The sequence below is a fragment of the Hyperoodon ampullatus genome, assembly GCF_949752795.1.
Source record: "Hyperoodon ampullatus genome assembly, chromosome: 9".
NCBI classification, from domain to species: Eukaryota; Metazoa; Chordata; class Mammalia; order Artiodactyla; family Ziphiidae; genus Hyperoodon; species Hyperoodon ampullatus.
The window spans coordinates 49,703,169-49,713,467 of NC_136922.1; the positions used below are offsets into that span (position 1 = coordinate 49,703,169).

Consider the following 10,299-nt stretch of genomic DNA (forward strand, 5'->3'; position numbering starts at 1 on the left):
ATTCCCACAACCCCTTGCTATTTTGATACGAATGGGGGGGATGGTGAAACAGGAGACACGCTTCATTTTAAAAGGGGACACTGTCAAAACACACATTCCCCACAGGGCCTTCTATCCTTTCAGCCACCCAAACCCAGCAACGACTAAAATCCCACAAGCTGATTCTGAGACAGAATCCCATGATCGTCCTCTCCACATGGGCCCACTATAACATTCAACAACTTGATCAACTTTTAAAGGCTTACATATGTGCACAACAGGATCTAAACTACTTTCAAAAGGAGAGGACTTCATTCCATTTCAATGACTAAAACCTCCAGCTTGTCAAACAAAGAAATGGGTACTATTTCAAGTTAGAGCGGGAAAATCCGTATCCTACAAGGGAAACTATAGGTAAAGGATATAAAATATTGTCATCATTTATTCATTAGAGCTATTTAAAATACATGTGTTACTCTTGGTTTCACTCTAGATATTAGCATAAAATAGAAATCTGACAAATGAATCAAAATTTCCCCTCCCCCTCCCAGAAAGGAACCCAAGTACTGCCCTGCTCAGAGAGTGTCAGATCAAAGCCAGATCAAAAGAATTAGACCAAGGGACTCATAAAGGAAAACACAAGACTCAAACCATCCTACACGTCACTTCTAGAATGAAAGATTATCTTCCTCAAGACTGCCCTTCCCCCAGCAGAAATGTTCAATGTGATCCTGACTCAGGAAGGCAAGGCTTCCAGAATTCTAGGCATTACCAAGCCCACGTTCATATTGGGCCCAGTCGTGCAATAGCAGCTACATTTAAGGAAGTGAATGTTTTACTAAACACATTAAAATGATCCAAGGGGGAAAGAATTAAATCTTATAATAAAAGGAAAATTAAGTGGGATTTATTCTGGCTAATATTTCAGGTCAACAAAGCTCGTTGAGGGCTTCCCTGGTGGCGCAGTGGTTGAGAGTCCGCCTGCCGATGCAGGGGACACGGGTTCGTGCCCCGGTCTGGGAGGATCCCACATGCCGTGGAGCAGCTGGGCCCGTGAGCCATGGCCGCTGAGCCTGCGCATCCGGAGCCTGTGCTCCGCAACGGGAGAGGCCACAACAGTGAGAGGCCGGCGTAGCGCAAAAAAAAAAAAAAAAAAAGCTCGTTGAGATCTACCACGTGTTAAGACCCTCTGCTGAAAGATACAAAGAATGCCTCAGGGAGCCTAGTGTCTTGAAGTGGAAGGAGGCAGGTACATAGCATAATTCATTTTTTAAAAGCATACCTTTGGTTCAAAGCAGGGCAAGATCACACAAGTCCCTGAGAAGAGAAGGCTAAAGAGTGATATCATGGCTGTTGAATAATAAAAAGTATCTTCCACGCATTGAGCATGTACCACATACTGGACCCAGTACTCTCATTATCTGCAATCCTTACAATAATTTTGCAAGCCAAGTATTGTTATCCCCATTTCACAGATGAAGAAACTGAGGCTCACACAGGCAGTCAGTGGAATATCAGGCTTTTTCTTTCCTTTCCCTTATGCTGCCTTTTAAATGTTATGCTCTTCTTATCTTGTAGAAGACCAAAGAAATGGACTTAAATTACAGCAGGGAAGATTTCAATAGAAAACCAGAACATCTAAAGCAGGGCTTCTTAACCTTGGCTGTTCTGTGCATTGTAAGCTGTCCAGCGGCACCCTGATCCTTCCCACTACAGATGCCTACAGCCACCCTCTCTCCCCAAATGTGATAACCAAAAATGTCTCCAGACATTGTCAAATGTCCCCTGGGAAGGACAATCACTCTTGGCTGAGAACCAGTGATCTAAAAACACTGCAATGGGCAGATCTCTTCCTGTAAATCACTAAATAGAAGAAAGACAACTATCCATACAGTCACCTGCCTGAGGGCAAGAGATGGGACCAGTGGCTCTGCTGTTTTTTCTGGCCCTGCCACCTTGAGTTTGAGCCACATAGACAAAGGCCATGGACCTGACTCCCGGCACTGGCCCCGCAGTGACCTGTAACACACAGCACCTGTGCTAGATAAATATGTGCTCCTCAAACTGGCATTGTGTGCTGCTGGCATCCATGAGGCTTTCTAAAGAGCATGCAGGAATGTTATTATGAGCTAATAACATCGTAATTTCGAGATCCGGAACTTCTGTCTGTAGGCTTTCCAAAAACTGACCCACCAGAGAACACACCTGTGGTTGTAAGATCATTCAGGGCCTCCTTTCCCACCTCCCTCACCAGGGGGGAAGAAAGGAAGCCCAAATCTTACTGTGATGCTTGACCACAAGGTATAAAAATACCCTTTTGTTGAAGAGCTTCTTCAGGTACTTTTTAAATAGAGGTTGGTATAGCACTTAGATTTTAATTTGGATTCAAAGAATGATGTCATCATTTTATTTTTAAATGTCAAAGTTTACAATATTATGGAAATTACATTCATTGTGATTCTTTAAACTAACAATAAAAATGTTAGATGCCAACCTAAAATGTGTGGGGGTGAGGGAGCAGTAAACTTTTTAAAAACCTTTAGAGGTTACATACAGGAGAGAAAAAAGGTTGAAGCATAATGAAGCACACTGGTGTCTGTTCCCAGGCCAATCTGCTGATCAAAGGCAGCCATCCTCTACAGTGCCTGAGACCCATTTTTATTATAAAGAATGCTCTTGACTCTAACATAAATTTCCGCTTTATGTGTTTGCCACACTGATGGCATTAGCTGGTCTGTACCCAAAAATGAAACAATGGGGAAGGATCGCCGGATTGACAAGAACCGAAAACTAAAGGGCATGTAGGTCATCTGGTAAACAGAGGTCCCCCCAGGATTAAGTACCACGTTAGTGTTCCAGATCACGACGAAGCCACTATATCAAGTAAGCCCCAGAACACCGCACAGCTTACACCTCAGCTTTGAAATAAGTTAATTTTTGCAACGAATAAAGTCTTGCAGCTACCCTGGCAAAACCAACCAATCAACTCTCTGGGCTTGGTTGTAGACTGCTATGCATGTGCTGCTCAGCAAGATACCTGGGCACACCTGAGAATCAAATGTGTGGGGCATGAGCACACACCTCAAGGGAAAGCAGGGCTCGCTTATCCTCTGCCACGCTGAGAAATGTCTAATTTTCTTGTTCCCCTGTGATAACACATTTAGGCTTTTCCTATCAGCATGTGAGAGTGTTCTTGAGGAACTCTCCGTCCTGCCACAATAAAAAGCTACACTAAACAGTACTTTTTGGTGTCCCACATAGAGAAACAATGAAATATGTTGGGACGAGTATAAACAGGCTTTGGACTCTGGCCAACCTACATTTGAAATCCATCCCTTCTACTAACTGGCCTCATGTGACCTTGACCGAGTGGCTTAATGTTTCCAATCATCTGATTCCTTGTTTGTCAAATGCAGATAAAAATGTCAGCCTTATACGGATGTTGGGAAGATTCGATGAACCCTAAGTGTGAAAAGGGTAAGCGCCTAGTGAATGGCGAGCAGTGCTAGGGCTGCCTGAGGTCCTGGAGACCTCACTTGGTTGCAGCATGCATTAGTATATGTTGTACTTGGACCTGGGCACTCTAGCATGCCTCTGTAGCGAAATGGCAGCAATGTCCTGATAGCCAAGAACATTTTTTCTTGGCTGGTTCTAACAGGATAGTTTGCCTTGTTTCCAACACATTTCAGCAGAATGGCCTCTGCTCCTCCGCCTTCCTAAACAGTGCACTTGAACCAGTGGTTCTTAATCTCTTTTTAGTCACAAATACCCAGTCTTTCCCTACAACTGCATTTAGCACAAATGCATAAAATTTTGCATCAATTATATGGGGTTCAGTGACCACCTGAAAACTCTCATATGCCTGCCCTCCATGGTGCCTATGACTCCTGCTTAAGAAGACTCCTCTAGGGCTTCCCTGGTGGCGCACTGGTTGGGAGTCCACCTGCCGATGCAGGGGACGCGGGTTCGTGCCCCGGTCCGGGAGGATCCCGCATGCCGCGGAGCGGCTGGGCCCATGGGCCATGGCCACTGAGCCTGCGCGTCCGGAGCCTGTGCTCTGCAACGGGAGAGGCCACGGAAGTAAGAGGCCCGCGTACCGCAAAAAAAAAAGAAAACTCCTCTAAACAAAGACTCAGGAGATGCTTTATAAACATGTGGCTCCTCAGCTGGCACCTGGGTAGTGGCGCCTATGTTACAATGTAAGCTTCACGCTGACAGTCTGGTGCCAGGCTTCCCGCAGAGAAGCAAAGGAAACAAGTCCTGGGTACCAACGAAGAGCTCCCAGTCAAGAGGACTCATTTTTTACATGGACCTGGACAATGGTTTATAAATTTCAGAGTAATGAGAGTGGAGTTAACTTTAGTTAATTCTCAAAAGAAGTGAACCCTAGAAGTTCACGGTCCCAGCAAAGTCCCCAAAACAACATACTTTGTCACATTTTCTAGGGAATGTAGAAGACGCAACAGTTTCTAGTAAAAGGGATCCCTGATCAGTGGAACAACTATTTACATGGTATTTGAGATCCACAAAGTATTATGGGGAATTACTAGTTTCATTAAGCAGACAGAATGAAGGCAATATCTGACTTCAAAAGAGCTATGGTCGGGCTTCCCTGGTGGCGCAGTGGTTGAGGGTCTGCCTGCCGATGCAGGGGACACGGGTTCGTGCCCCGGTCCAGGAAGATCCCACATGCCGCGGAGCGGCTGGGCCCGTGAGCCATGGCCGCTGAGCCTGCGCGTCCGGAGCCTGTGCTCCGCAACGGGAGGGGCCACAGCAGTGAGAGGCCCACGTACCGCAAAAACAAAACAAAACAAAAAAAGAGCTATGGTCCTACGTTGGTTTTGCCATATCATCCACACCTACCAATCAACTGGCAAAAAAGTATGGCTACACTTAAGGCTTAAAAGAAATAGCAATGGCTCACAAGGAAAATGGGCAACAAACCCAAACGAAACAGACAAGGTCAGCTTTTTTGTTTCTCTCAGGGGACGCTAGCTAAAATGGATGACTACTGGTTTTAGAGTCAGACCTGATTTGAATCCTACCTCTGCTATGTATTAAATATATCACTTAACTCAGTTTTTCATCATCTGTAAAATATGGATAATAATGTCTACTTCATAAGATTAATATAGGGATTGATGAGATAACGTAAGAGCCTGGTATTCAATATATGAAAATTAACCAATATAAACTGTCCTATAGACGAGTACTGTCAGATTGCCCAGGTTCAAATCCTGGCTCTACAACTTATTAGCCGAGCAATTTTCAGAAAGTTACTTGACATCCTTGTGTCTTAGTTTCCTTGCCTGTCAAATAGGATTACAAATAATATCTACCTCATCAGATTTTTATGAGGATTAAAGAAGTTAATACATGAGAAGTAGTTTAAAGTGCAATGCCTGGTCAAGTGCTCAGTACATTTTAGTAAATGTATTGGTAATATAATATATTCAGCAAAGGCAGTGCAATACATTTAGGAAATGTACTGAGCACTGCTCAAGTGCTCGGAATATTATTATCAACCTTTGTTTTATTTGATGGGGCAAAGTATAGAGAGAACAAGGTGATGAAAGAACATACTTAAGTTTGCAATGCGTGTGTGTGACCTTTACATTTGATGCTATTAGGTGACAGAACGAAACAAGGTGACCAGGGAGGATGAGTGGCCCACTGATGTAACTGCTGATGAAGCTTGTACACATTTGTGCTAAGAGACGTGGCTGGATTTTAAAACTTGGCATGTATTTTACAAGACTCATCTACATGTTTGTTTTGAATATGAACAGAGCAGCACCCAGGCTTTATCTCCAAGAATTACTTGACTCAGCACTGGAGTCAAGGAAAAGGCTCATTTATTAAATGTAGACTCTGGAAGGAATATTTGGGGAAGCAGTAGGGGTGGGAACAAAGATCATAGAGCCCCCTCTTAGACATGAAACATGATGAGAAATGCCTGATAACTTCTTCTATCTCAGTTCATTAAAAACTAGGGACCAGGGACCACCACTTGTGAGAACTCTGCTCCACGTTTCTGTGGGTTGAGTTTATCTTCTCTGCCCATATCCCTAGTGGTGATTATACCTAATGATATAGGCCTGTAACACCAAAAAAGCTTCAGGACTTATTTCTAGTAGGAGAGAAGGAAAGGCTGGGTGTGGGGTGGGGTTGAACCATCCCTCTCCTCCAGGGCACTGTGCAGAAGCCCAGCAACCCTGAGGTCCAAGAGAGAGGAAGCAGGTGCATCAGTGCCTGAGACAGGGAAGAAAAAGAGAGATGTGGAAGATGTTATGGGCCAAAAATGGGGCCCAGAGCTGAACAGGCTGAAAAAAGCCTGTATTGGGCCCCCAACTATATTAATTAAACATACCAGTGATGATGCTAGAAGATTTTTAAAAGAAATGGCTCTTGGAGCACTGGATCCTCAAACCTTAAGAAAGATTGGGGAGTTGGTTCCTATGAAGAGAACATTTGATGACTTGGTGGTAGCAATATATGATTTTATTTTACTAAGAAACATAGTCAGAAGAGCAGAGTTTGGGTCCTTTTTTACCAGGCCGAAACTTGCACTGAGTGCAAATTTCAAATTTACTAATACTGATCAACGTGTTTCTCTATAATTTCCACAGTGAAAATGTATACAGAGGCAGTCACCCATATCTGTGCTAATATTACCCATATGATGTCTTCTGCAGCTACCATGCCTTACTGTTGGTTATGCTTTCTGCTAATCTGGAATATGTGGAAGCAATTTTGCACAACCCTGAACTACAATAAGTCTACAGTGCCCACTTGAAAGGCATTCCAGGCAAGAAAATGGCTGGCTACTTGTTCTGACCCTTACCTAGATGTGGGAGAGTCCAGGATAACGAATATATTCCATCTGCTGCATTTTGCTGAGCCTCTAATTTCCTAAGTAATTTCCTGTCCTGATCCTGGGTTTCTGTTCATCCTTATTACAAGTCATGAGAATCCCGCACACTCAGTTCCCATCAGTGTCGCCAGGGTCACTGACCTTATGATGACGACGCACGGATTTATAAGGCCAGAGCGATGCGGTAGTGGGAGTGGGGGAAGGAGAGGCACGCGGCCGCGAAGGTGTTTACTAAAACATATCCCCCAGCCACACTTTTTTTTTTGCAGCAGTGAGAGAAACTGGCACCTTCTTGCGCGTGTTTAATTAATGCCTTGCTGGAAGTACATTCGCTTCCTTCGACTTGGCGGGTAGCAACAGCATTTTAGAGCTTTGCAGACAGCTGAAAATGTACTCAAACAGCATCCATTCCCCTCCCTCTGCAGCTTCCCCCTCCCTCGGGGGCCGTCAGCTGGTTGCCCTGAGGGGTGCGGATTTCACTGCCGCTAACCTTCTGCTCCCCAGGAGAAAACCGAGGCGGGGCGCACTGGGACGCCCCTCCCAGCCCACAAGGTGATGACACCACTACTCACTCTTTCTCATCTGCTCTCGCCTCCTGGCTCAGCCGGGAGAGCCGCAGCAAGGGGCTGCCGCTGCCGGGCGGGGGGTGGGGGGGATTTGGCCGCTTTCGGGCGCCGCGGAGCACGCAGGAGCCCGGGGAGGGGGCCGAGGCCAAGGTCCGGCTGCGGCGGCCACGGCCGCACTACTGCCCAGCGGCTCCAGAAGCCGACAACCCGGGGGCGGGAGGGTTGAAGAGGGGCGCGGAGGCGGCGGCCCGGGGAGCGCGACCACCCCCCTCCCGTTTACCTGGACGCGGTCGTCGGCGGCGGCGGAACTGGGCTCGAGAGCGCGGCCACGGCTCCCCGGCGGCGGCGGCGGCGGCGCTCGTGCGCTTCCCGAGGGCGGCGGGCCCGGCGCGCGCAGGATGTGCTGTCTCACGCTGCGCCGGCCGCTCGGCTCACGCTCCTCCGGGACCTACAGCACTTCCTCCCTCTCCGGAGCCTGACACTGACAGCTCCCTGCGAGCACCCAGTCTGCGGCTTGCCCCGCCCCCGGCCCACGCCCTCCACGCCCCGCGCTCCTCCCGCGGGAGGACCCTCCGCACCCGGGATCGCGACGAGCGGGTGGCTCCGGCCCAGAGCTGATGGCAGCAGCGGACCTGGGGAGGTCTATCCGTCTACCCCTGTGCCACCGGTAGGACTCGCCTAAGTGGCTGCAAACGGAAGAGCTTCAGTGTTGTGAGAGCTCCTGCCGACATGCCAACATGGAACAACTTTCACTCCCTGACAACTACTTTAGGTTATTTAAACAGAAATAGAGAAAGCTCAGATCCATCTGTTACGCACAAAGACTTATAGATTTGGCCTTAATTTTTCCCAGAGGAAAAAATATATATTCTGCTTGTCTCCACAACATTGCTTCTTAAAGTCCTAGCTTTTAAAAATCTGTATAACAAAATATCCTCCATATGCTAAGTGAAATAAGTCAGACAGAGAAACACAAAGACTGTGTGATATCACTTGTATATGGAATCTAAAAAATACGAGGAACTAGTGAATATAACAAAGGAGCAGACGCACAGATATAGAGAAGAAATTAGTGGTCAGTGGGGAGAGAGAAGGGGGAGGGGCGTTATAGGGGTAGGGGATTAAGAGGTACAAACTCTCATGTATAAAATAAGCTGCAAGGATATATTGTACAACACAGGGAATATAGCCAATATTTTATAACTGTAAATGGAGTATACCTTTAAAAATTGTGAATCACTATATTGCACACCTGTAACATAATATTGTGTAAACAAGCAGAACCGAAGGGGGCCTTCCCAGGGACAGACCCCTCCCCCATATCCTCTGCTTTAGCTCCTCTGTGAAGTGCCTAGGTAACAGTTATCTGATGCACATTTCCTGAGTTGTTTTACAGACGCTAAAACCCCCAGGTGGAAGACATTAACTAGTTAACTACTCATCGACCGAGAGCACGCAGCCCCCAGGCCTATTGGCGCCTAAGGACAACCTCTAAACCTAAGGTTAACCCCTGTGACACCGCCCTGTTACCTCACCATTAACCAATCAGAGAATTGTGCACGAGCTGATCAGGTACCCTAGGGCTCCCCTCCCTCACCTTGCCCTTAAAAATACTTTGCTGAAACCCATTGGGGATTTCAGGCTTTTTGAGCATTAGCTTTCCCAGACTCCTCGTATCATGCCTTATAATAAACGCTGCCCTTAAAAATACTTTGCTGAAACCCATTGGGGATTTCAGGCTTTTTGAGCATTAGCTTTCCCAGACTCCTCGTATCATGCCTTATAATAAACGCTGCCCTTTCTTTCCTCCACCACAACCGGCTGTCAGTAGCTTGGCTTTACTCTGCGTGGGCAAGCAGACCCAAGTTTGGTTCAGTAACGATTGTATACCAACTATACTTCAATTAAAAAAAAAAAAAAAAGCACATATGAAAAAGAAAAAAAAATTTTAATAAAAATCTGGGTAACCATTCTTGGACTCCCCCAAAGCTGCCATAACAGCCGAGTTTTAAGGCCCAGAAATGGATTGGGGGATTCTAATTGATGCAGGTTTGGCACCATTTTTAGGTAAGCTTTTCATCATGTTTCTTAGATATCTGTGGGGTCATTGTACACATTAGAATGAAAGTAGAGAGCAAGGACTATATCTCATTCACTGCAGTATCCCCAATATGTACAACAGTGTTTGATGCATAAACGGGTGCTCAATAAATATTCATGAGTTTATTTAATTGACAAGTACTACAGTATTTTCAAAATAAATATAGATCTGATTGTGAATACAATATCATACCTATCTATAAAATGGCCTTCCTTGTTCCAATTTTGCCTTGCTGACAAATTATTGCTAGCATAAGTATGGCTAAAAAAAGAGAGAGTTAAAATGTCTTTAGTTAGAAGGAATTCAAACTATTCCAGAAGAAAAATTCTATGAAACAAATACTTGCCACTGCCATGTATTAGATACTTAATATATGTCAAACTCTACATATATTTTCCTTTAAAATTTTTCCGTAACACTATGTAACAGATACAATGCCATGCCCATAGAAAATGAATCTGAGTCTCAGAAAAGTTAACTACCTTGCCTGAATTCCACAGCTACTGAGTGATTCACCTGAGATCAGAATCTGTGTCCACCTGACTTCACAGCTTATACATTCCCACTTGGTATTACTGTCTCTCCAATATGAGGGTTGATGAATGTCCACTACCTGCAAAGCATTGTGTTATGTTAGGAGTTTCAGATGGTCCAAAATTGAGGAGAATATAATCCCTTTTCACAAGTAAGGTTAAAATCCAGTTGAAGGTGGAAAAAGAGATAAAGGCAACATATAATTAAAGACAAACCATAAGGAAATGGTCAAAGCCGTACAATGT

The 10,299-nt window shown here is 45.5% G+C and overlaps 1 protein-coding gene across 1 annotated transcript in view; it reads right to left on the bottom strand.

The window, feature by feature from the left end:
• DYNC1I1 (dynein cytoplasmic 1 intermediate chain 1) overlaps positions 1-7,866 on the bottom strand; it is a gene marked incomplete at its 3' end in the record, with an annotated part of 339,428 nt that extends 331,562 nt beyond the window's left edge. The window contains exon 1 of the mRNA XM_079712020.1: positions 7,700-7,866. The remainder of the gene's footprint in view (positions 1-7,699) is intronic.
• Between the last annotated feature and the right edge of the window lie 2,433 nt (positions 7,867-10,299).